This window comes from Dipodomys ordii, unplaced genomic scaffold, assembly GCF_000151885.1.
Source record: "Dipodomys ordii isolate 6190 unplaced genomic scaffold, Dord_2.0 Scaffold7, whole genome shotgun sequence".
Classification (NCBI taxonomy): domain Eukaryota; kingdom Metazoa; phylum Chordata; class Mammalia; order Rodentia; family Heteromyidae; genus Dipodomys; species Dipodomys ordii.
The window spans coordinates 11239401-11266241 of NW_012267223.1; positions in this window are offsets into that span (position 1 = coordinate 11239401).

Here is a 26841-nt window from a genome sequence, read left to right on the forward strand (position 1 = left end):
TCCTGGCTTTAGGGCAAGAACTCACACCCTGCCTTCGTTTGGAAGGTGGTTCTGAGACCCTCTAGGAGAGCAGGTGCCTTGAGACCCCTCTCACTTGCCATTCTTCCTCTTTCTCCTCCTCCTCCCTTCCTCCTTTTCCTTCTCCTCTACCTCTGTCTCTTCCCTCTTCAGTGCCAATATTTGGGGCTTGAACTTCAGGCCTGGGCATACTTCCTTAGCTTTACGCTTATGGGTGGTGTTCTACTTGAGCCATACTTCCAGTTTCAGCTTTTGGCTGGCTAATTGTATTTAAGTGTCTTGCAGACTTTTCTGCCCAGACTGGCTTGGACCCCAAATCCTCAGACCTCAGCCTTTTGAGTAGCTAGGATTGCAGGCGTGTGCCACGGTGCTTGGCTTACTTGTCACTTCTGATCCCACCCGGCTGCCCTTTGGGCCCTGGGGGCACCTAGATTGTGTGCTCCTTCTAAGCTCTTGAATGCATGCACACACACTGCAGTCCATTCAGACCCCATTCAGCCCTTCCTGCGTGGAGGCTGACCTGCAGCTTTCTCTTCCAGCAGGCTGGGGCATTGCCTCTGGGTCTCCTGTCCCATTCATCTTCCCATTGCCTTCCTCCTCTGTCACCACCTCTGTCTCTTCCTTTCTGCAAAGCAGGTCTTCTAAGTCACCCTTGCCAGCAGTCCCCCTTTACAGACTGCCTCTCTATCTAGAGCTTTCCCGGGGTCCTGAACAAGCTCAGTTCCCACCTGAGCTTTGCCCTTGAGTGATCTGTTGACCCTAGAAGGCAGTACCTCTCTTTGGTCCCCAGTTAGCCCATCTATAGAAGGGCAGTTTCCTTTTGGAATGTTCTGAGGATTCTGCAAGGGGCTTATGCAGTTCCACAGGTAGCAGATGCTCAATTAACATCAATCAAACCACTCTCTTGCCCACACCTTTACCTGCTTAAAGGCAAGAAACACTTCAGATCTCTATTGCCACGGGGAATTTTCTTTTTCCTTTCTGTGCACCTTCAGGCTTGGTGTGTGTGTGTGGGGGGGTTCCCTCAGCTTCTCTTTGTCCTTTCTTACAATAGTTGATATTGGGTTCTACGTGCCAGAGCTGCCGAATTCTTCCTGCTTGGAGAGGAAGGTGTTGGGTGGATTATCGAGGTGTTGTCTTTTTCCTAACTCCCTGGGAAGACCACACTTCGGGTTGGCGGGGGCTGGGGTGGGTGGTGGGTCTTTATGTCACTTGTTTGTGCAGGCCTGATATTCAGGCAGCACGTTTTCCTCCCAGCAAGAGAGTATAAAAACATAATTCAGTTTCTACAGCCTTATGTAGTCAGCTCAGCCCCTCTGTCTGCCACACACAGGGTCCCTTAAAGGGCTAGATACCCTCTATCATTCCAGCCCCCCATTATCTTATGGGGTCTCCTAACCTTGGCTAAGTTGAATTTGCAACAGTGAGGAGTCTGTTGATAAATTGATGGTGCCCCTATGTTCATGTCTGCTACATTTTCAATGCAAAGAAGAAGAAAAAAAAGCAGGTGGCAAAACAGAATGTAAAGTAAGAACTTATTTTGGTTAGGAAAGAAAAAAAAACTCGACTATATATGTATGAGCTGAAAATTGTCAGGAAGGCTAGTCACCAACATGTCAGTTGTAGGTTTTTTCTTTTTTTTTTTTCTTCCTTCTTTCTTTTTCTTTTCTTATTTTTCTGGGTAGTGGACTAACAAAGGATTTGTTTTTTTTTTCTTTTCTTCTTGGTGAATATCTGTAATTTTCTGATTTGTTTACAATGAGCATATATTTCTTCTCTCTCAACTAAAAAAAAAAAACAAATAAAGAAAAAGCACTCTGGTCTCCGAGGCCTCGTTTGCATATATTTGCATCCAACACATCAAATGCCATCCATCAAAGCTCTCCACCAGCTGCCTTCAAGAATTGAAGAGGCCCCGGTGTACCACCATGGTTTGTGATCTGGAGGCCAGCATGGCCAGGAGTCCCTCACTCTGGGGAGGACCCTGACAAGCCCTGTTGGAGCCTGGCCTCCCCCTCCAGTCCCCCAGCACGGCATTCCTGTCTCCATGATTGTGACACCAGCAACAGCTCTGTTGTCACATTTCCAGGCTCCGAGGCATCTTGCTTCCACACCGTTGGCAGCTTTTTCGTGTTATTCTCACTGCTTTGACCTTAAGTGGCTGATTTTTTCCCCCTCTTTCTTTCTCCTTTTTCCCTGTGTTCCTCCTCTCCCGCCTCTCTCTTGGCTGTGATTGTCTGAGCCAGGCATCAGCGCTGTCTGGAGCTCGCCTCCTATTTTTGTACTTTGTGAAACTGGAGGATACAAAGGGTTGGGAGTATAGCGTAGCTCTTCGTCCTGTGACAACATGTCTGTCTCGTTGCCTGGGCTGGGGGGCCTGGTCGAATCTCAAAAATAGTTGCAAAGCCTAAGCTGGTGAGGCTCATGGCTGATACCCAGTGAATATTTTACTTGATTCTTCAGGTGTGTGTGTGTGTGTGTGTGTGTGTGTGTGAACACACCCCACAGGACCAAAAGCCTGCTCACATAACACCGTGTTATCAGAAACACCTGTTCTCAGGCCAACACCTCAAATTCCAGGATGCCCCCATGACACACAGCCCCTAATCTATCTGTTGCAGTGCTTTCTGATGATCCCTTTCCGCAGGTGGAAAGTTGAGGAGTGTTAATTGTTTGTTTTTGTTTTTTGGGTTTTTTTGACAGCGGTGGACCCAATGCCCGGCAGATCCTTCCTGAAATCATACTGTCTTCTCTACCCAACTTCTTCCACATGTGTGGCCCCGTCTATGGTGCAAAGATTCAGTGTCTCCATGCTGCAGAGTCCTTGTCTGTCCCCAAAGACAAAGAAACCCTGTCCCCTGGGCTTCTAGGAAGCTTGCAGACCAGTGTCTTTCTGTGCAAGTTACCTGACAAACCTGGAGAAGGGGGTCTTGTGGGGTAGAAGTAGTGTTTGGAAACAGATGGTTCATTTGTTCATCATTATGATATCAATAATGAATTTATTGTCAGATGCTGGTGGCTCATTCTTGGAATCCAAACTAGTCAGGAGGCTGAAATCTGATGATCAAGGTTTGAAGCCAGCCCAGGTAGGAAAATCTATGAGATTCTTCTCTTAAATTAACCAGAAGAAAAGCCAGAAGTGGAGGTGTGACTCAAGTGGTAGAAGACCAGTTTAAACAAAAAAGCAAAGGTACAGTGTCCAGGCCCTGAGTTCAAGGCCCAGTATTAGCACACACACACACACACACACACACACACACACACACACACACAATATACCACTTTATTGTAGAGATGCCTGTGTCCATTCTTTTTTTTTTTTGTCAGTCGTGGGACTTAAACTCTGGGCTTGAGTGCTGTCCTCCAGCTCTTCAGCTCAAGGTGAACACTCTACCACTTGAGCCACAGAGCCACTTCCTGTTTTCTGGTGGTTTATTGGAGATAAGACTTTCCTGCCCGGGCTGGCTTTGAACTTCAATCCTCAGATCTCAGCCTCCTGAGTAGCTAGCATTACAAGGCATGAGCCATCGGCGCCAGGCTGTGTGTCCATTTTTAATACCCACGTATGCCAAGGGAATTGAAAGCTTAGATCCTGTCCACCATGGTTTTCTCTGCCAGCTGGTGAGCCATGGATGGATGGTCATTAGCTGCCTGTTTTAGTTGATTCCAAAGTCTATTGGAAATTCTCTGGTGGGCCAGGCCCAGGACTCCTTCTCTGCCATCTGACTTGCTCTGTCTTCCATGGAAAACCATCTCCTGCAAGACTACCCTTCCCTGTGTCTGCCGAGGACCCATCATCACCTCGCTCCCCCATGTTGAAGCCTCATATCCAGTGCTGGGCTATTGGAAAGCTGGGTTCTCTGGAGGTGATGGGGTCAGGAGGCAGCATCACTGGGTCCCAGATCAGTGCCCTTTTACAAATGCAGCCATAGAGCACTCTGCCATATGAGGGCTGAGCAAGCAGGTACTCCTGATGAACCAAGAAGCACCCCCCTCCCCCACCCCCACCCCCCTGACTACCCAGACATGGAATCTTCCAGCACTTTGACCTTGGACTCTACAGCCTTCAGAGCTGTGAATGATGTGTCCTTTCTGATACGTCCAAGCCCCTTCACCCATGGCAGCCCAAGGGGTGGCCTAGCAGGGTGTTGGCTAGTCACACCCGCTGTCCTGGAGCACCTTGGCCCTCCTGTTCTGGGAAAGCCTAAAGTTTGCCCTGATGCTATCGCTGTCATAGAGGGATTGGGGAAGTCTCCTAATGGGGAGGAGATTGATCCCCAGGGTGTGTGAATCAAGGTCAAGGGAAATAGTGAGGGGCATGGCCTCTGAGTTTTGGGCTCCTCAGTTCTGCCTGCCTTCACCTGGGTAGTGGAGTGGGCTGGGCTCCTCTCTCTTCCCATGTGTGGGAGATGCACCCACCGAGTCTTAGTGGCACTCGATGCCAGGGCTGTTGACCACAAAGCCTGAGGATGGGGGTCTCTGTCTTCTTCATGTCCTGTCTGGTGCCAGCCACAAAGCCAGCCCAGAACAAATAGCAGCAAATAACAGTGGAGATTGTTGTGATAAGGCTAGCAGGGGGCTGGGAAGGTGGCTCAGTTTTAGAGTGCTTGCCTTGCATGCATGAGGCCCTGGGTTCGATTCCTCAACACCACATAAGCAAAAAGAAAAAAAAAAGCCAGAAGTGGCGCTGTGGCTCAAGTGGTAGAGTGCTAGAGTTTAGGCCCCATGACCAGACTCCCCCCGCAAAAAAAAGGCTAGCAGGGGACAGTCCAGCTGCAGACCCCAGAACGGCCGGCCTCGGAGAGTCCTTCCTGCCTCTTGTTTCTGCAGGTGCCGACACTGGGGCAGGATGCTTTGCTGAGGGTAGACTTCAGGCCCACTCTGCACAGAGCTGGCCCTGGTCCCAGCTGGAGGAGAGTTCTCTGATCAAGGAAGATGGCAGCTATGAGAAGCGGCCTCATGGATCTGTTCTCTGTGCTTGGTGACAGGAAATGCCCTAAAGCATTGTTCATAGCCCAGCCACAGGACACGGTTCCCCCCCACCCCCGGCTTTACTCTATCTATGAGACCCAGCAGCCAAGCTCTGGGGCAGTTTGGGGGCATCTGTTCTACATAGAGAGAGAAAAAGTCTGAGCAGAAGGCTGTGATGACCTCACATGAGCACATACAACCACACATGCCTACATACAACCACACACAAAACATACACAAAACACACACAAAGCACACAGTGCACACACCACACACATACATGCATTCATACACGTCATACAAGGCATGCATGCATACATGTACATAAACACAATTGCACCTGCATGCACACCTGCATGCCCATGTATACACAGTCACACATGCATGGACACACACACATGTACATGAGTACAAACAACCACAATGTGTGCATGCACAACCACACATACATGGTTGCATGCACATGCAAAAAGCCACATGTACATGGACACAAAGCTATGCATGCTACACATACAACTACACATACATATATGTACAGAAATGTACACAACTGCACACATATATATAACCACAGATGCATGTACACAAATGTACATTAGCAAACACAAGCACAATGACACATGCATGTATGCACCATACACATGTATGCACACAATGACACATGCATGCACAATGATGCCCACAACTGCATGCATATGCATGCACACACATCACACACAATGATGCCCATGCATGTAGAAGCATGTACACAAATGTACATGGATGCACACATGCATGATCACACAAGCATGTGCACAAGCTACACAATCATACATGTAAATCACAATCCAATCCATACATGTGCACAGATAACTACACACATGTCCAACTGGGCTTTGACAAGGTGTCTCCCCTCTGGGGGCGTTGCCTGAGATTCTCTGGAGTTTCCAGGGTGAGAGCAGTCAATTGCCTAACCTATGGGCCTTGTCTCAAGGTCAAGGCCAAGGTTCTAGGGAGGGCCCGCACCCCCCTTCATTTTCTTCTTCTGCAGAGAAGCATGCTCCCCCAGGAAGTGTCTACGGTGGGAAATTGATTTCTCTATTTCCACATGCATTTTCCCTCCAATTCAGGGTGTAGAAAACACAACCCTTTTCTCATTGATCCTTGTCCGCTTGGCAGCAGCTGGAATAAAAAAGGCGGGGGCTGGAGGGGGGCTGGGGGTTCCCCAGAGCCCTCCAGGGCCGGGGGAGAAGCCCAGCTTCAGAGGAGCTGCTCTCCGTGTTCCTTGTTAAGATCTGTAATCTGTTTTGTTTGGTTCTCTGTTTGTTTTTTCCTCCTTCTGGGGCAGCCTGGCCTGGTGCAGGGGCTTAAAGTGCTCTTTGGGCAGAATTTCCATCTGTGAGGAGGGGGCCAGGATCGATGGCTATGGATAATTCATCCACTGAGAGTCCTGGCCCTACCTGCAACCTGAGAGACAGACCCTACTCAACAGCCCTGGCCCTGCTGCCAGCCCCCCCAGCACAAAGCATGAGAAGCCATGGTGGTTTACATGAGTCTCTCAAAGTGTGCGTATCGGAATCTTAATCCCAGTGTGATGGGGTTAGGTCTCAAGAGCTGAGCCTTTGCAGATGGATTAATGTCGTTATGCAGAGAGTGGATTTGTTATCATGATTGAGGCTGTTAGGAAAGCAAGTCTCTCTTTGGTCAGGGCAAAGTCAATAGGAAACCCAATCTGAAACACTGCAGGGTTCTTAGAAAGCAATTACAGCCAGGTACTGCATGCCTGTGATCCTAGATATTCAGGAGGCTGAGATCTGAGGATCAGAGTTCAAAGCTAGCCTGGGCAGGAAAGTCCACGAGACTCTTTCTTGTCTTCTGTTAACCACCAGAAAACTGGAAATGATACGGTGGCTCAAAGTGGTAGAGCACTAGCCCTGAGCAAAAGAGCTTCAGGGACAGTGTCCTGAGTTCAAGCGCAGAGTTCCAGCACATGGGCATGTAGGTGCCTGTGTGGACACACACCAACACACCCCACCCCCTCGGCCATTGCCTGGAGATATTCCAGAGTGTCGGGAGTCCCCACAATCACAGCTGGCTCCACGCTGGTTAATGGATTCAGGGTGCATCCTGTTGAGTAGTTGTATTCAATGAAAGTCTGTCAATACAATGCGCTGTCGATAGTCACTCTGTGCAGGGTGAGGACTAATGGCTTCAGAGGATGGCACAGCCTGGTGACAGCAAGGGGGGATGTAGGGACCCAACTGGGCAAGAGCTGGGATGCTCTTGACCACTGACAAGCAGGCTCTCTGGGGTGAGGGAGAAAGCCTGCCCAGCCAGGGGGAAAGGATCTGTCCATGTCTATCAATGCTAGTGAGAACCTATGTCCAGCTGGCACAAAATGAAAGCCAAGGGACCTGCTGGGGCCAAGCTGGGAGAGCCAGCTCGATGGCTGCACTTCCTGCAGTCACCAGAGCTGGTGAGGACGACTTGCAGAGTTGATTGAAGTTTTATTAACCTACCACCCATCCAGGGGAGTATATCAAAGAAGTTGCATTATGGAATCACTCCCTTTAGGGACACAGACTTTGTCCCTGCCCCAAGTGCCCCTGGCTGCGTGACACAGCATAAAACGCAGTCACCTCTCTGCTGTGACAGATGCAAAAATCAAGGGGCTGAGATAATTAAATTACATTTCTTCTGAGCTTTGAAACGCACGAGGCACGAGGCGGCTGGTTGCTTCTTCCTGGTTGTTTTTCAATTCATTTCTTTTCCTCTTCTGCGTGTTCCTTGCCGGATATTGAGATGAGGTTCTGTAGGCATTCCGTGCACAAGTGGGCAGGCCGGTGCCCCTATCTGCCGCCCCCCCCCCGCAGTGTGTCTGGTAGAGATGTAGAGAGCCTACTGGCAGAGAGCTGGTATTCCTCGGGCTCCCAGGCTTAATTACCTGCCTGTCCCAATTATACTTCCTTCCTATGCATTCCTTCCCTCCCTCCACTCCTCCCTTCCTTCTCTGTCTGTCTATCTGTCTCTCATTTTAGTCCTGGGGCTTAAACTCAGGGCCTGGGTGCTGTCCCTTAGCTTTTTTCACTCAAGGCTCATGCTCTACCACTTGAGCCACAGCACCACTCCAGCTTTTTGGTCATTAATTGTGTGTGAGATAAGAATCTTAGGAACTTTCCTGCCTGGGCTGGCTTTGAGCAGTGATCTTCAGATCTCAGCTTCCTGAATAGCTAGGATTATAAGTGTGAGCCGCTGGGTCCTTGCATCTTCCTTATTGTCTTAATTTATGTATCTATATATATTTATATATGTTTATTCATCCATTCATTGTTCATCCATTAATTATCAAATGTTTACTCCAGGTACTAGGACTTCATAGAAGAAGGAAAAGGTGACATTGTTTTTCCTATGAAGCAGCATCAGATGTTGGAAACATCCAGGCATGGTGATGCACTACTACAGTCTAGCTACTCAGGAAGTAGAGGCAGAAGGAGAGTGGGTTCTAGGCCAGCCCAGACAAATGCAGTCGTGAGACACTGTCTCAAAAACCAAACAGATTAAAAAAGGCGGGGGGCTCAAGTGGTAGAGTGCCAGCCTAGCATGCAGTAGGTCTCTAGGATTGGGGGGGAACCCCCCAGCTCTCCTCACATCTTTTCTTGTAACATGGCCTTGCCAGTTCCCTACCCAGGGATGGAGTCTTTGTCCTTCTCCTTGGATCTGAGCTACTCTTCCATTACTAAGTGTCTCTCTTAGAATAGGTTGAACATAATACAGTCCAGACACTCAACTTCCAGGGTCAGATGAGAGTGAGCCATGCAGGCTACTTTGGGAGCCTGGGAGGCTTGAGTTCCCCGGGCACCTGCATCTACCCACGTTCATGGAACTGCCAGGCTGCTGAGGACGCCATCTTGGTTGGCAGTTGACACGTCACTACTCATAGGTAAGAACTCCAGGTGAGAGCCGCCTGCTGGGTCTTCTCCAGATCCCTGACCCGCAGAATCCACTGAGTGACCAGACCGTGTTCTGGAGGAGTTTACCACCCGGTGGAGGAAAATTGAGCCTTCTATAAACAAATATACAATTATACTCGAGGTCAAAGCAGCCTCGAAGAACTCTGTAGGCTCGTCAGAGCACTTCCATCCAGTGTCAGGGGGCACAGTAATTCACTGGGCTCTGAAGGAAAGATGGAACTTGACAGGGGGTAACGAAGGGTATTCATTCCAGCATGAGCAGAGGTCCTGTGCAGGAAGGACGATTGAAGAAGAGCAGTGTGCTGAGCAGCTGTGGGGATGGACCAGAGAGGAACCCAGGGCCTGGCCCCTGCGGGCCTCCTTCAATATCCTGCTGGCTATCTGGGCACTGATATGGACAGCAGTGGGAAACCAGTGATGGCGGAATGGAAGCACGGAGTCTCTCCTGGAAAGGGTGCCCCAGCTGAACTGGTGCATGCAAAACCTAATTATCCACCAGGTACTGGTGGTTCACGCCTGTAGTCCTAACCACACAAGAGGCTGAGATCTGAGGATCAAGGTTCAAAGCCAGCTGGGTAGGGAAGTGTCTCCAATTAACCAGCAAAAAGCTAGAAGTTGTGCTGAGGCTCAGGTGGTAGAGCACTGGCCTTGAGTGAAAAAGCCAAGCGAGAACATGAGGACTTGAGTTCAAGCCCCAGTCCACACACACACACACACACACACACACACACACACACACATTTAAGAGGATGGCAGGCTCTTGTGGGGACCACCATCCTGAGGGTCCCAATGCTAATCTTCCCTAGAAAGGGGCACAACTTCAAAACTAATTACATGACCTTGGGTAGGTCATTTTACCTCTCTAGGGACTGGACTCATCTAGATGATTTATGGGTCCTTTCAAATTTTGTGAGTCTCAGAATCAATCTTCAATGACTTTGCCATCACGAATAAAGCAAGCACTAAAACTCACATACACATAGATTAAACAGGCCAACGACACAAAATCAGATCTAATAGGATTCATTATCCTAATGTGCTGGCCGTGCAGGGGTTAGGAAAGGCAGCCTCTGAGCAAATGGCCAGTGACTCCCTGGGTGTGGGTGCCTGGCTACATCCAGCTGTAGCAGAGGAACAAATGAGATGCTCTTGGGCTTGACTCTGAGCCATGTTCCTGCCTGGAGTGCTTGCTCCCAGAACCGGAGCCGCCTGGGCAGCAGAATCAGTCAGTATCCAACACTGGACATACATAGAGGTTGAGATCCAGAGGACCATGGTTTAAAGCCATCCATTGCTGATGAATGAGCAAAAAGCAGGGCTGAAGGCAAGGCTCTTGTGGTAGAGCACCGGCCAAGCAAACTCGAGATCCTGAATTCAAGCTCCAAAACCACCAAAACAAATAAACAAACAGATAAATAAAAATGCACATGAAGCTACCAAGCTACCTACTCTGAGGATAGAGGCAAAGATGAAATGAGAATTCTTGCAGATTGCTGCACACACTTAGTATGTGCTGAGTAAATGTTGGCTATTATTATTCTGGTCCATCCTGCAGTACTCCTCTCGAATAATTGAAGCTACACAGAGCAGCTGAGATTACAAATGTCAAGCCTCTGAACGCCGAGGGCCTGCGGTATGTATTTATGCGTAAACGAACTGTTCAGGAATCACAGGGCAGGTTTAGCTATCCCTGTAATCCTTTTTTGTTGTTTTTTTATCCGGTCCCTGGTTGAAAATAAAAAGAAACAAAAAACAACAACATGGTAAGTAATGTTAAAGAGAGGCGCCGCAGCTCAAGGATCCAAATGACATTTGAAGTTACTTTTCGCATCACCCAGTGGGAACTTCTTCCGGTTCTGAGACACGTGTAGGAGAGCAGGCAGGTACACATGCACATGCATGCACATGTGTACACACACACACACACACACACACACACACACACACACACCACTCATTGCTAAGGATTGCCTGGAAAATTAACTCTTGTTTCCTTGACACAGTCCTGCTCTGCTCTCCAAGATGAAAAATAAAACAAACCAACCAAAAACCACAGCCACAGCCACAGCCTCAGGAGTGAGGTCCAGGTGAGGCTGGAGAAAGCAGGGTAGCAGGTGCAAGCCAAGGGGCCTCAACTGTCTAACGCAGCAAGAACCCTACGTGCAAAGCCCCCTCCCAGGCCAGGGCCTGGGGCCATGGGTCTGCAGGGCAGGCAAGATAAAATGGTTGCGTCTTGGGATCCATCTAGACAGTAAATTTTTTGAGTCCCTATAAGCTAAAATCAATATTGGCACAACTGTGTGTCATTAAAAACTAAATGAACATGACAAAGCCAAACTACAGCCTATTAAACAAATGAGTTTTCTCTCCGCACAGGCACAGCGGGTTATTAAATTCTTTATTACAGGAACATCACCATTTGAAGGGGGTAAAAAAAAAAATCCGTCTTTATGAGTCATCCATATGGGAGGAGTACGTAGCCTTTCTGTGATCTCTCTCTTGAAGGTGCGGCAAGAGTTCTGCCCAAACCTAGAGTCCAGGCTGCTCTGAGCTCCAGAAAGATGAGGTGAGAAGGGAGAGCCCCGACTTCTGATACCCACACCGCTTCCCTAATGATTCAGCAACAACGGTTTATTGAGCACCTATGTGTTAGAGATTCTGCTGGGCCTTGGGGCGGTCCATTTGCTCAAGCCAAGATCCACTGACAGTATCCTAAAACAACAGGGTGCTTCATGTTTTTGTTTTTCTCCTAACAAGAAGTCTGGAGGCGAGGTGGGATCCAGAGTCGTCGTTTTGGTTCAGTGATGTTCTCCTTGCTGAAGAGGTTGACATCGACACACTCTTCCATTCTCAGTGGGGAAAATCATCCCCGCATGGTCACAAAATAGCTGCTATCGCTCCGAAGAGCAGTGTCAGCACACAGTTGTGTCCCATGGCAGTTTCTTTCTTTCTTTTTTTTTTGGGTCCGGTCATGGGGTCTGAACTCTGGGCCTGGGCGCTGTCCCTCAGCTCTTCAGCTCAAGGCTAGCGCTCTACCATTTGAGCCACAGCACCATTTCCGGCTTTTTTCTTTTTGCTTATGTGGTGCTGAGGAATCGAACCCAGGGCCTCAGGCATGCAAGGCAAGCGCTCTACCACTGAGCCACCTTCCCAGCCCTCCCATGGCAGTTTCTACTCCCTCATTTCATTTGTTCAGGAAGCAAAATCTTTCCTGGTTGCTCCAGGTGGTCTTCTTGTAGGACATTTGGGGCCCAAATGGAGCACATGCTCAGGACTGTGAGCATAACAAAGTTGAGTAGCACCCATGGGGTTCCTGTGGCCTGCCTTTGTGATTCCTTACCTCCTAGTGTGCTTACTGTCTTGGTATTTCTGTGCAGTGCTCTGCCAGTTTTCTGTCTCTGTTCCTACATCCCCGCACCCACCTCTTCACTCCACTCCAGGCTCCACAAGGTTGATTTTCACTGACGTCTTTAAGAGCTTCCTGATGTCGGTGGCCAATGGCTCCTGCCTAGCTTTTTGGTGGTTAATTGGAGAGAAGAGTCTTGTGGACTTTTCTGCCCTGGGCTTGGCTGTAAATTTCGAACTTTAGATCTCATCCTCCCGAGTGACTAGGATGACAGGCACGGGCCACTGGCGCCGGAGTGATTGAAGATTATTTTGCGTCCTCGGTGCACTATAGTTTCTGTTTTACAGATGAGAACACTGAGGCCCAGAGCTGTTCAGCATCTCACAAGGCTTAGACTAAAACCCTTTCTCCTGCTTCTAAATTCTGTTTTTTTTTTAAACTAAAGGCTCTATCTAGTTCCTTGTCTCTGCTCTGAACAATCTTGAATTCTGTAAGGGTGAACTAAGATAATGACTTATCTTTCCACAGTTTGTAGTTTAAATACTTTAGTATGCATAATTTCTTGGATTATGCCATTGTTTTCCAGCTTTTGGTGTGTATGTGTTTTTCCTTCAGACTTTGGCACGTATCCTATCATCGATACTAGTATTTCACATAAAATTTTTTAAAAAAATGACTTAGCTCAGCATTACCTAGTTAACTCCAGCAGCCCAGTAGCTCATGTTTTCTGCACAGACGTGCATGTACTTTCCTGGGCTGTAGGCCCAGACAAACCCTTTTCCCTTGTTAGACCCTGAGAGGTTAGATATTTCAAGTTCTAATGAATGTAATGACTCCCAGGAGTTGTGTGTTAAAAATGACAAAAGTCTGTATCAGGGCCGAGAATGAACTGGACTCCATTAGTCATGCCTGCCATGGGCTCTGAAGTGGGCACTGCTGATATACGAGCATTATTTTAAGCACCTGATCCAGGTTTGTCTCTCCAGCAGAACAGAAGCTGGTATCAACTCATCTTGGTCTTGGCACCTCTTGGACTGACAAAGGTTCAGGAGAGAGGCCAAGCTGGCCTCGTTTCCCTCACCTCTGTTAAGTGGCAATCAGGATGGCATTAAAGATGATCACATCATACTATTTAAACATGTTTCTTAATTAATAGCTGTGAAGATGGCCAGGCTCCATCCGCACACCTTGACCACTGCTCAGAAATGGGCAGCGGCTGGACTTGCACTGGGAGAAGGTGGCTGGCACGCAGCCTGTCAGTCCTTCTCATTTGCCGAACGTCCAGAGATGACCTGTCAATCATTTTCACTTGTTAAACGTCCAGAGATGAATTGCTCTGAAGGTGACAACCGTTGGAAGGGCACGAAATACTGAACGGCTCACTTCTGGGCTGGAGGATGAAGACAGACAGAGGGGAATGGAGAGGTAGCCAGGAAACTTAGGGGTACATGGGCACAGTGGCCCCTGCTGGCCAAGATAAGAACGACAGGAATCCGATAGCCATGACCAGATGGATGAAGGACAAGAGAGGGGCAGAGCAGATGGATAGGAGACTCAGTTACTTCAGTCCTTGGATCGGGGGAGGGAGGGGAAGTGTGTGAATGTGACCCTGAACCTTGATCATTCCCATCTTGCAAGGACCAGAAGGCAACAGGGTTGGGAGGGCTAGCATTTGGAGCCTCGGGGACAATGGGACACATATCACAGGATCTTGGGGAGACATCTATGTTCTTTGTGCTTTAGAGCTTGGCCCTGGAGGTCAGCAGCACCCTCTCCTAACAGTTGATCAGTCCAAACAGACTCCTGGGGACACCTTGTTGTCTTTAGAGAGATTGGGCCATCTCAGAGCTTGCTGATCCCATTCACTCATCGCTCCAGATTGTTCATCCAGCCCCTCCACGCTCCTTGTCTTTGCAAATGGCATGCCATTCTTGCTATCCTGAACCAATCCTCTCTTGGCCTACCATCTGGTCTACCTTGGCTGCTTGGTCACCTCCATCTTGCCCTTCAGGATTTGACTCAATGCATCCTGGTCTGTGCTTGACACTAAACAGATCTAACCCCTTCCTTCCTCAGTTCCACTCCTTCCACAATTCAGGTAGACTGAACACACTGTGAGGGTACCTTGTTCATATAAAATGACAACAGTTCTGGGAAGCTGGGTCCTTCCTCCATGCCAGGCCCTGAGCAATGACAAGTTTTACCCTTACAACAGTGAGGTAAAGTGAGTACAGTTATTTTCCTATTGAAACACATGGAAATAGGGTCACCAGGGATAGAGAGATCATGTGGTTGCGGTGGCCCTCCCATCCCCACACATACTCCAAAGCCCAGTGTGTAGCACTTGCCAGTTTCCATGGTGTCAATAACCCCATCTTGGTCATTACAAGATACCAAAGCATTCACACAGGCTTACACATATTCCAGTTGAGGTGAGGCCAGAGCCCATGCCACTGAGTCAAAAGTCAAGAGGGTCATGAGGTCAGCTCAGCGCAGGCCTTTCTTTCCCAAAGGGCCAGCAAAGTGAAAAGATCAGATCTGGATGGGAATGCATGGGCAATTATCGAGGGGATGTGAGGAAGGCTGTACCATGCATGGACCCAAAGATCAGGTCTTAGGAAGAGTGGGAATGTTCAGGACTGAGTGTGACATTGGTGGAGATGTTTAGTCAGAATGGAAAACCTAGTCACAGGGCACAATACATCCAGGTTTGTTGGTCAGGCTAGCTATTCAACCATGGCTTCTTGCATGCAGGAGGAGAAGGGTTGCTCGTGGTGGGTCTGTGGGGTCCATTGGATGCTTTGAATTAGAAGAACAGGGTGTGGAAATTTCTGAGTTACAAGGTGATGGGGTCTTCAATGGCTCTGAGGGTCAGCCAGAGAGTCTTCTCTTTGGAGGAGTTCTGGGAATATTTTGGGCACATCCTGCTCTAAGGAATGATTCCTACCATGGCCGCTCTATTTCTTCTATGCGAAGGAAAGACGTTTCGTTCAGAGATTACAGACCCAGGGCAGCCAATGGTTCTGCCTTTGGAAAGGCCAAAGGCCCCATCAAGATTGTGAAACTTAGTGTGTATTAAAAAACACATCATTTTTCTTGGGGAGAAGATCCTGGACCTTTATCAGATTCTGAAAGGAACCCATGAGCCAACCTAAAAAAAAAAAAAGATTGATTCAAGGGATTTGCCCCCAAAGGAAGATTACCCAGTAAGAAGCGTGGGGAAAAAAATATCCAGCACGATTTTCACCTGTCTCCTATCAAAGTACAGTCCAGATGGATCAAGAATTTAAATGTTAAAAAGTAAAGCAATAACAGTGAATGGAGACATTTGGGCAAAATGTATTTATAACACAGGAGTTGGAAACCAAGATTTCCAAGTGAGAAACAAATTCCAGAAACCACAGAAGAAGAAAAAAAACTGGTTATTGTAGTTCAGAAAAACAGCAAAACTTTAGCACAAGGAAATAAAGACAAAGGACAATTTGGATCAAAGACAGAATGGGAGGAAGAGTCAGGGAAAATATTTACAGCACAGGTCACAGAGTGGAAGTTGATTGATGAATTTTACAAAGCACTCAGAAAATCCACAAGAAAAAAATACAAATAAGCAGAAAGATGTGTCTATTACGTAGCTGGGAAGTGCATGCTAGAGCCTATATAAAAAAAAAGTGCACGCGAGAGCCAGCAATTCACTAAATGATGAAAGAAACACAAATGGACACCAAATGTGGGCTTTTCTTAACCTCATTAATGGGCTGGAATATATATATTGACATTGTTTCACTATGTGGGAGTGTTATATTTTATTTTGTCCTCTACAGCTTGCACCTGGTCCCTAGGCATTCTAAATAGTATCACCAAGAACAAGTTTGTTGCTAAATTCATGATCATTTACTTAAGACAAATTCCTCATGGACTCCAACATTTAAAATCCTCATTTAGCATTTCTAGAATGGTCAGTCAGGGTTGTGATATAGGGTTCATAGTTCTCTTGGGAGTGGGAGCCCTAGATCTGTAGATAGGAAAAATGGTAAAGAATGTCAGGGACATCTATTTTGTACCAGCTACAGAGCTGGACACGTCCACATTTATTATCTTGTGTATGCCTACATCATTAAGAAATGAAGCAAATGTTTTTGTGCTAATTTACAGATGAGAAAACAGAGGATCAGAAAGGTTTAATAAATTTCTTAAGGATGCACAGGGAAGTAGGAGCTGGAATTCAAGGTGGAGCACAGGTCTCTCTGGCCAGCCAGCCTTGGTTCTGTGTGTGGGGTGTGTGTGTGTATGTGTGTGTGTGTGTGTGTGTGTGTGTGTGTGTGTGTGTGGTGTGTGTTGATACTGGATCTTGAACTCATGTCCTAGGTGCTGCCCTTCAGCTCTTTTGCTCAAAGAGGGTGCTCTAACACTTGAGTCACAGCTCCAATTCTGGTTTTTTGGTGGTTAAATGGAGATAAGAGTCTCATGGATTTTCCTGTCCAGGCTGACTTGGAATCACAACCCTCAGATTTCAGCCTCCTGAGTAGCTAGGATTAGAGGTGTGAGCCACCAGCACCAGGCAACCTTGCTGGAGGGTAAAAGGCCTTAGTCAGTTGATATCATACTTCTGGGAGGGAACTACAAAGGCTGAAAAAACACTGCCAGGGAGTTGGGGGTATCCCTAAAGAAAATTTTGACCCTATTTGTAATTTTCCTAGAGCTGGCCCTGTCTGTGGGTGCCTCCGTGCATACTCACAGGGAAAGCTCTGCAAGGAAGGTTCAATCGCCCCTGAGTTTGTACCAGGGATGAGTAAATGGAAGCTAGATAGCAAACACAGGGAGGTTGCCAAACTTTCTCTGCTCTAGTCCTTTACTTTTTAGGCACATTTCAATGTACCAGTCAGGCCAGCACTGTAATGTGAGCTTTACTGAAGCTCAGCAACAGAGAAGAGGTTTCCATGTTCTCCATTGTCCCAAAGATCTGAAAACTTTCTCCAATTGCCCTCCTCAGTGCCTCCACTTGCTTCTTCCTGAATCTGCATCCCAGCAGAGCCAGCCTTCTCAGCTCCATGCCTTCTGCTAGACCCCTTTCCTACCAGCTCAAATCCAGTTTCAAACTGCAGCTCCAACACAGCTAGGGCTTTGGAGACTCAGAGTTCCTTTCAGAAAAGGAATCACTATCCCAAGCCGCACCACATCCTCCAGTCTGCTTTAGGTGGCCAAGAGATTAAACTATGATTCTGAAAATAGCTTGAGTAAGCAGAAAGATTAACTGTCCCATTGGAGTTAGTGATAAGCCATAGGTCACTCTCCTCCCTCCTTCATTGCTGTAGACTGATTACTGCCTCAAATTATTCCAGAAATATTTGGCTCTTTCTAAGGACACAGAACAGGAGAGGCAGGATGAGCTATACCCAAAGACTTAAAAAAATAACATCCATATTCTGTGACCCAGCATAATTCTACTCCTACAAATTTATCTCGAGGAAATGATCTGATTTGTACAAAGATCTTTGTACAATATGTTCTTCGCCGCATCTTTCAAACTCTCAGAGAGATGGAAACAGACCAATTGTTCAACAGAAAGGACTGACCAAGAAAATTAATGTGGCTATTAACAATTAAAAATTACGTGAGAGGAAAGAGAGCTATGCAGCCGACTGCTCAGAATCCAACAGCCCAGCAAGCAATACGTGCAATGCTTAATTTAATCAGGGAAAGATATGGAGAAGAGAAAGAAATGAAGGCTGGGAAAAAATATCTACCAAAATACACCAGAAATATGAGAGTTTTCCACCTGCTTCTCAAGTTTCCACGTTTGACTATGTCAAGAAGATCCTTTAGTAACTAGGAAGACCATTTAAAACGCAAAATGGAGTGTCTCTGTTACAAGTCCTTTGGCATCAGAACTCATAGTCACCCAGGCCACGGTGAGTACCTGGTGGAGTCGGTCTCGGGGCTCACTGACAGCTTCCATTTGGGGTTCAGGATGGGGGCAGCCTGCAGGTTGCTGGGTTGTTGGAAAGGTGAGCATGGCCCATGGATGATCGCTTTTACCTCTCCAATCCCAGTGGGGACAATCAGTATCCCACATCCCCAGCCTGTTAGACATGGTGCCTGATTGAAGATCGAGTTTCTCAGATTAGTGCTGGGTTGAAAAATGACCCACGAGTCCCCAGAGATGGAGCAGAGCCAGAGCGGGGAAGGTATTTATAACCCAGCCTCCCAGCTCGGGGCCTGGACACCGCACAATTTTGACAGATGATTCTCGCGAGAAACTTTCAGTTTCCATTTGATTATGGGCCCATAAACACAGATAGCAATTGAGCAGAGTTAGGGCTCTGCCTGGATTGGACCTGCCAGGGCCTTGGAAGGCCTGGAAGTGTTTCTGGATGGCTGTGGCCTGGCCTGTTTCCTGTTGCTTCTGAGTTGCTGCTGCAATTTTGCATGCTCTCTGAGGTGACAGTTGCCTGCATCCATCCTGTGAGCACCTGACTCTCCTGTTTGTTGGACAAATAATCCTACTAGGCTTTGGGTGCTGGATGGTTCAGCCAAGTGTACTTGGGGTTCATTGTCCTTCCCTTCTTTCTTCCTTCCTTCCTTCCTTCCCTATTCTACAGACATTCTGGAGCAGTTATTCTGTGTTGGAAGCTGGATCTAGAAGTGTGGCAAGACTTAGGGCTGCAGATGTTTTCAGACAGTGTCATATGCATGAGGGGATTAAGGGAGCACAAAGCCACCCTGCTGTCTCCCTTCAACTCCATGAGGAGCACTGACCAGGGGCCAGGCCCCACGAGGATGAGAACAGGAATGCACCGCCCATGTCTGCCCTTGGGATGACTGGTGTCCTTTGACACAGGCTCAGCCAGCTTCATGCTTTCTCTACCTGTGGGGACAGTGCTAGGGACCACAGGAGTCTGGAGCGAGGGGGCAAGGTTGACCCCACTGCAGAGTGCTATCTATGGATGGATACTCACAGACACCAGGGCAATAACTGGAATGAATTCTGCATGTACTTTTGCAGGGGGCGGTGGAGAGGGGTGCCAATCCTGGTGCTTGAACTCAGGGCCTGGGTGCTATCCCTGAGCATTTTTTTTTTTGCAAGGGAGAATCTTAGAGCAGAGGTGAGGTAGGAGAGGCTGGCACTTGAGCATCGGCTTTACATACAGGTAGAGATGCTGGCAAGTCCATGGTGCCAACAAAGGAGGTGGTGGGAGGTGACTGGCTTCTAGACCCACCTAGAGAGGTGGCAGGAGGTTACTGACTTCTAGATCTATTTGGAGAGGTGGTGGGTAGGAGGTGGCTGGCTTCTAGATCCATCTGGAGAAGGAAGCTTTCAGGGGAAAGGCTATGTGGCAGAGAGATGGGGATGAAGGAGGCATCTACAGATCTTAGTCTAAGAGCTAGGAGAGAAGCTGCTGTTTTCTGAGGCGTAATTACTTGGGGAGGAGTAGGTGAGGGAAAATGTCACCTCCTTCCTCCCCTGGGACACTCTACCCACTGTCCTGGGGACTTCCTCTGTGCCCACACCCCTGGCCAGTGCTTTGAAGTGCTGTGTTGGCTTTGTGTCAGTCCAGAGATCTGCCTCCTGTCTTTGTGATGTCTCAATTTCCCTGAGTTCTATGATGTCAATGGCAGCAGCCAGCAAGGAAACACCTGCTCTCACGCACGACCATCTTGTGCCAACATAGGGTGGTGCATCTTAGTTCACAGTCCCAAGAGCAGAAGTCAGTCTACTGGGCACTATCCTTGCACCCAAAACACCCGGGGCTGCAGCTGCCTCTTTGCGGGGATCTGCCTGGCTCTGGCTCCTCCTCCACCAGAAACGCGAGCCCACCGGTTGCTACACAAGACCTCCCGTCGCTACCCCAGCTTGCACCAGCCTCTTCTGTGTGCCAGCTGCTCCTGAGTCGCTGCTCTTTCATCCCCACTCTAGGGAGGCCCCAGCTCCGCTTCCTGCGCAAACACATCTGGACTTTTTCAAAGCACATGACGGGAGCATCTGCTGTCAGAAGAAGGAGGACGCGGAGGCCCTTTTGTAATCACATCTAATTGTCTCCAGCCCCCAGGGCACTTGCATCTTGGTTATGGATTTGAGGACTGGCTTTCTAGAAGCATGGGATTGCCCCCAGGGCCCAGTCTCCCTGTGGTCCGGGTGGCAGGCAAAAGGATGAAGGTACAGAAGGGTCCAATGGTGAGTGGGACCAAGCAAAGAGCCTTTGTCCTAGTCTTCTGCTCATGTTTCCCAACCTGTCCCAGAGCAGAAGAGGAGAGTGACCGAGGCGATCACCAATGGCCTCACGGCTTCCAGGGTCTCCTGTTGCCTTCTGAGAGAGAAGCAGGAAGAGAAGGAAGACTGGGTGGACAGGGAGAGACGGGGGCCCAGTGGAGACAATACCCCTTCTTCTTCCTAAAGACCCAACAATTCAGAGATAGCAGCCCTGGTGGAAACACCATCCAGACCTTCCCAGGAGACAGACACCTCTCCCCTTGGGGTGGGATGGACGGCGACCCAATCAGACACCAGAGCAGCCCCAAGGGATCTGGAAAGGGGGAAACCTCACACGTGCTACAATGGACTACTGATTTCCAGGTCCTGGTTCTTACTCTCTCGAGAAGCCTGCACTCTCTCCTTCCTCTTCCTCTTCCCTCTCCCCAAGAAGCAGGTGGAGAGGGCTTCATATGGCCACCCCAGCTGAGAGTCCTAGTTGAAGACTTATACCAGCCCCCTCGTAGCCAAGAGGCCATCTGCGCCTTCCTTGGTACCTTACTCTTACCTTCGCCTCTGCTCCCACTTTTCCTGCCTCATCATTCTAAATTTGGTGGAGAAAAGAAAGGACCCAAGATGCCTAGCTGGCATCACTTCCATTGTCTATCAGGGTCTCTATCTCTTTGCCCTGGGGCCCTCTCTGAAGCTGTAAGGGTTTGGTTAGAAGGAAGGGAAGCTAGCCTGGAGGGGGCTCCTCAGCACTGAGGACCCTCACCCTTACCCAGGTCCCGGAGACTCCAGTGGTCAGGATGAAACTTCAGCTGCCCACCTGGGAGTGGATGTGATGGTGCTCTGGCTTCCTGCTCTCCCCTGGGTCACCTCCTGCCTCCCCAGCGTGGTACTGCCTCACCTGAAGGTGCACAGCGTCCTCTACTCAGGATCTGCTTGAAGATGAACCCAAAGACCGGCCATAGCAAATGTCAGCGTGGGTGGGTTTATGGACTGCACTTAGGGCAGGCAGTTCGTCCACCAGGTCTCAGAACCAGGAGAGACGGATAGGGCAAGGATGGACACACAGGAAGCGGAGCTGACCAGGAGACGTGCCCTGGACCAGTTCTGAATCCCACAGACTCCTGAGAAGGTATATAAAACTAGCCCTGGTGTAAGGTGCACAGAACTGCAGACGGGAAGTACCCCTCTGTCCCCTCCAACGGCCTTCAGATAGGAATCCTTTTTTGTTGGAACTTTAAGCCATTTAAATCTCCATTTCTGAGCTGAGAACCTTGGCAGAATTTAGATGGTTCATGTTGATGTCACTTGAGACCATACTAAGACAAAGTCTAAGAGAAAGCAACTGTGGGCTTAACCTCAGCCAGATATGTGGACCCTGATCATGTATTCACCACTGTCATTAGTAAAGGGAGACTCGGGAATCCTAATTCAGCCATTGTGCCTGTTTCCTGGGCAGTGGTGACATTAGCCATGGTTCAGTTGTGGAATCATGGAAGGTTGTCTCCCAGGATGGCCTGGAAGCTACCAGATAAAAACAGAGCCCCATGACTTATTGGCCATTTCCCCAAAGCTCACCCTGCCCTCAGGTTCCTGGGTGAACCACCTTGGCAGATGTGAGTACAATGAGTACAATGAGTGCTTCAACTTGCTGGCCGCTTCTGTTTACAGAGTCAACAAGCTGTCGTTAGAAAATATTAAAAAATATCTATGGCAGAGCATGGTGGATTAAGCCTGTAATCCTAGCTACTTTGAGGCTCAGATTTTGGGGGTTTGTGTGGGTGGGGAATCACAATCTGAGACCAGCTGGAAATAAAAGTTCAAGAGATTCCATCTCCACCAGCGGCTGAGTGAGGTGGCATGTGTTTATTATCCTAATGCAACAGTGAACCACAGAGAGGATTGCTGCCTGGGCCAGCCTGAACATCAAGTGAGACCCTACCCGGAAAAAAAGCAAAGAAAAAAGGAACTAGAAGCATGGCTCAGGTGGTAGAGCACCTGCCTAGCAATTAAGTGTTACATCCCTGGTACTGCCTAATTTTTTTTTAAAACAAATTCATCTATGCTAAACAGGTATAGACATTTTTCTTCCTTATTTCCTGAACCACATACTCTACCACTGTGTACACAGTATTAGATTGTATTAGGTATTATAAACCATCTAGAGTGGTTTAAAGTATATGAGAGGATGGGCATTAGTCATGTGCAATTGCTAGGCCATTTAATCCAGGAATAAATATAATAAATATATATCGCTTGCAAGGGGATATAGAACCATCCCTCATGGATGTTGTGGGTCGTCTGTAATTTATTTCCTTTGTGACACGTCACGAGGACCGGCTAGCGTGAGAACCAGCCCTTCCCAGATCAACTTCAAGGGCAGCAGGATTTGAAAGAGGGCCTGGAGGAGGGCAGACATGTGTGATGTCTCGTTTGTAGCTGGTTGAAAGCACAGATAATAGACCATTCTGACTGAGCTTCCGGCGCCTTTGACGTCCTGACCTTGCGAGATCTGAGAAGGGAATCTGTTCTTGTTTGGGCAGCTGGATCTTCTGGAAGATTTTCTTCTACATTGTCCCATCTGGAGGGGGCAGCTGTGAGTAAGGAGGTACCATAGACCCTCAAGACACACCTGCCACAGGAGAAGATGCCCTGATGGACTATCCCGGCGAGAAACAGTTTGCAGCAGCCCCTCTGTCTGTGCAAGGGATTCTTTCCCTAAGCAGGCTGGGAGAGAGGTTTGAGAGCCTGAGGCCAAGCCTGCAGAGTCAGATTGCCTCTCTGCTGTCTTAGATACTAGAAGCAGAGGTCTGGAGGGTGCAAGATGGGATGGGGAAGGGGTAGGGATGTCACGGTGTCAACACTGGACATGTCACAGCCCTGTTTGGTACAGTGCTAGGCAGGCAGGTTTCCCGCCCTCCCCCCCCCCCAAGAGCTGGCTCTAATCTGAAAAGGCATCTGGGCTGCCCAGGCTATCTTTTAGCCCCAGACTTGTCCAATTTTCTTCCCAAGGGCAGGCAGCCAACACTGTGCCCTCTGCAGACAACTGGCTCTGCTGTGGTTGGAGAGGAAGCCCGAAGGCATTGTGCCATGTCCCCAGTGTCATTTACAGACCTTCACTGCGCTTGGTGCTCAGCAAGGGCTCTGAGTTGTTCCGTTCTTCCTGGGACAAGAGCAGCAAAGACTGGGATCTCACCAATCCATCTCCTTTTCCCCAAGCATGCGTACTCTGTGGTATTCTGACGTTCATCTGGGATATAGCCCTCGAGTCCTTCACAGGCAGCTCACACTGAGATTCACAGCTGACATCAAGGTGAAACTTCCCATATCTTCCATGTTAATACTGGTTCCCTGAGGTAGAGGGAGGTGTGGCAGCTGGCGGGGGGGGGGGAGCGTCCCTCAGCTAGATGGGAATGCCTAGTGGTGAGTAACAGCACACAGATCAAGGATCACTCACCTTGCCCTCAGACTAAGGGCTTCTACCACATGGTAAGGCTTCCAATGAGGAGGTCACATGGTTCCCGGGCCTGTGGTTGACTGGAGAGCCAGGCTCAGGTACACTGGGCAGACACGGTGGTCTTCTGCAATCTTCCAAGGGCCCATCAGGATATGGAGAGAGAACAAAGTAGATGAGACTTGGAGCCTCTCCTCTGTAGCCTCCTCAAGTAACCGCAGGTGGCTTCCTGCCTAAGGTCCTCTCTTTAGCTCTCCTGGGGATGTGGTCAAGAATGTAAGTGTGCAAACTAGGCACCATCTATACCCCTGCCAGAATAACAAGAGTGCCAGCAGCTGGCCCAGGCACAGGGGATGTGGCCCTGCCCTCTGTTATCCTAAGGTCATGCCTGGGTGGGGTGAGGGTGTATGGGGGAGGGAAGAGAGGGGAGAGAACTGGTGTAAGGGAGAGAGGAGAGAGCTGGTATGAGAGGAGCAGAGAGAGAACGGGGTGTGTCTAAGTGTAGAGGTGTTGTGGGAGGGCAGGAGAGGAGGTGGGCCTTCCTTCTGTGTGACCTGGGTCCCTTCCAGCCCTGTGTCCCTCTGGCCGCCTCCCACCTGTCACACGTTGGTGAGCAGGTGTGGACAAGTGAGCCCCTGCCTGGCTCTCAGCAGAAAGCCAGTGCCTTACAAGTGTGTTGGATTGTTTGCCATTTGTTTTTGACACAGGGTGTTGTTATATGGCCCTGACTGGCCTTGGACCAAAGTCCTCTTGCCCCATCTTTCTGAATCCTGGGATTACAGGCATGGCCACCATGTCCAGCTGTGAGAGCTTTTGCACCACCACTGGCAGACACTGCTCCATGACTCCTCTCAATACCAAGACTTGCTGAGAACAGAGGCAGGGCCTCACTTGTCCACAGGCAGGAAAGTTGATGGGGGCTGGACAGGTGTCCAGCAGGCTTAGCTCTGTCTGCCCACTTTGGGAGAGACTCCAGGCCAAGCTCCTCCAGCTGCTGCTTCCCTGATGGGTCCCACTTGGGATCCTTCTGCGGTTACAGAGGAAGAGACCAGCATTTCAGTCACTTCTGAGATCCTAGCACCCAGTGGGAGCTCCCCGAAGGCAAGGGGCTTTCTGGAGTGCCAGGCTCCTAGGAGGAAGAAGAATGGGTCCACTCTGGTCCTGGTAAATGCCACGCCATGGTCAGGACAGAGACAGGATACAGTCAGTGCTGGCTGAGCATCCTTGTTGAAAGGACCAGACAGAAGTTTTTCAGAATCATGTGGGTGGAGCCTGGGGACACTGGAGATGAATGGACATGGAAAGTCCTAGGCTGAGCCCTGAGAAGCATGGGGCCTGGGGAATCAGGGCCACCCTGAGTCATCCCCATAGGAGTGGCCAGAAGTGGAACTTTGCATCTCACCTCTGAGATTCAGGACTGTATCTCAGTGACACACTCAAACCCAGAGGTCCAGGGCTAACCGACAATCCCACACTGGGGGAGATGGTGGGACTCAATCCTGCAGAAATCACTTCTATTTGGAATGTGTTAGGATTCTGATTTGCAACAAATTTCTCTTCCAAAACCCACTTGGCTTGGCAGGCGTGTGAATACTGGCAGCAGAGAGAAAGAGGGTGTTGTCCCTTCGAGACAGGCCAGAGGGTGGGGCATTTCTGGATGAATACCTCTCTAGGAAAACTGGGTGCTCATGTGAGCCTGTGTGCATGTGTGCACTTGTGTGTGTGTGTGTGTGTGTGTGTGTGTGTGTGTATGTGTGTGTGCACTGAAAGGTTTGTACATGTTTTGCTGACAGGTGAAGCAGAAGCCCAGCCCAGCAACAGGGACAAGAACTCAGAATGCCTGAAAACCCAACGGAGCAGGTAACAATGCTCGATAGGAAATGTACTCATTACCTTACTCATGTAACTGTAACCCCACTATACAGTATCTTTACAATAAAGTATATATATATATATATATTTAAAAGAATGCCTGAAAACCATCTGAGAGCAGCCATCTTTTTTTTCCTTTTTTAAATCATACTCAGGACAGCTTGGTGCTTTCACTCAGCATCTTGGTGTAACCCCATCTTCCAGATGACAAAACTGAGGACCATAGAGGCCTATCGATAAGTTCTTTTTTTTGTTAAATTTAATTTTATTTTATTTGTGAGCATTCGATAAGTTCTTATTGCTGATCATAAACCAGGCTGCCCCTTTGCCTCTCCTAGTTTTATGCTGGACAGCTCCAAATCTGTCACAGTCAGGCAGAGGTTGGGCTAGGCTGGAAGTGGATCTTCAGCCTACCGAGGCTAGGATAGCTGTAGCAATGGGGGTGCCTCCTGCGTCCTTTGCCACCCATCCCTGCCTCAGGGATGCAGGGTGGGTTTTACCACCTACAAAGACCTTACATATTTATTTGTGCTCCTGGCTCTACAGACAGAAAAAGCAGACAATTGACTTGTATTCTGAAGGGTTTGGGTAGATGTCCCAAAGCTTGATCTATTTGGCAGTTCTGTCTTCATTAAGGTCCTGACCAGGAGCATGAAGCAACCTGCTGGGCACCTCAGGCCTAGGGGGTCACAGCTGTCTGTCAGGGGCTCCCCATGACCAGGGTGATGCATGTAGAAGCTGCTGGGCAGGCTGGGCCGTGTGCAGCCAGGCGGAAGGCACAGCCTTGCACCCTCTCCTCAGAGAGCTGTGAAATCAGCACCTGGCAGCAGGTGGCTAAGTCTAGCTGTGTCCAGGTGAATGGCAAGAAGGGAGTGGGCACCCCACCAGTGCCCACTGAACCATGCAAACCTGCACCTGATGGCAGGACAGAGTGGGGCTGGCTTTCCTGTATGGAGACCAAGCCAGCAGGTGTGGGGCACGAGAGTGGGTTGTGTGGAGTTAGGAGAGGAGCTGGGAAAAGAGCAAGGAGGGG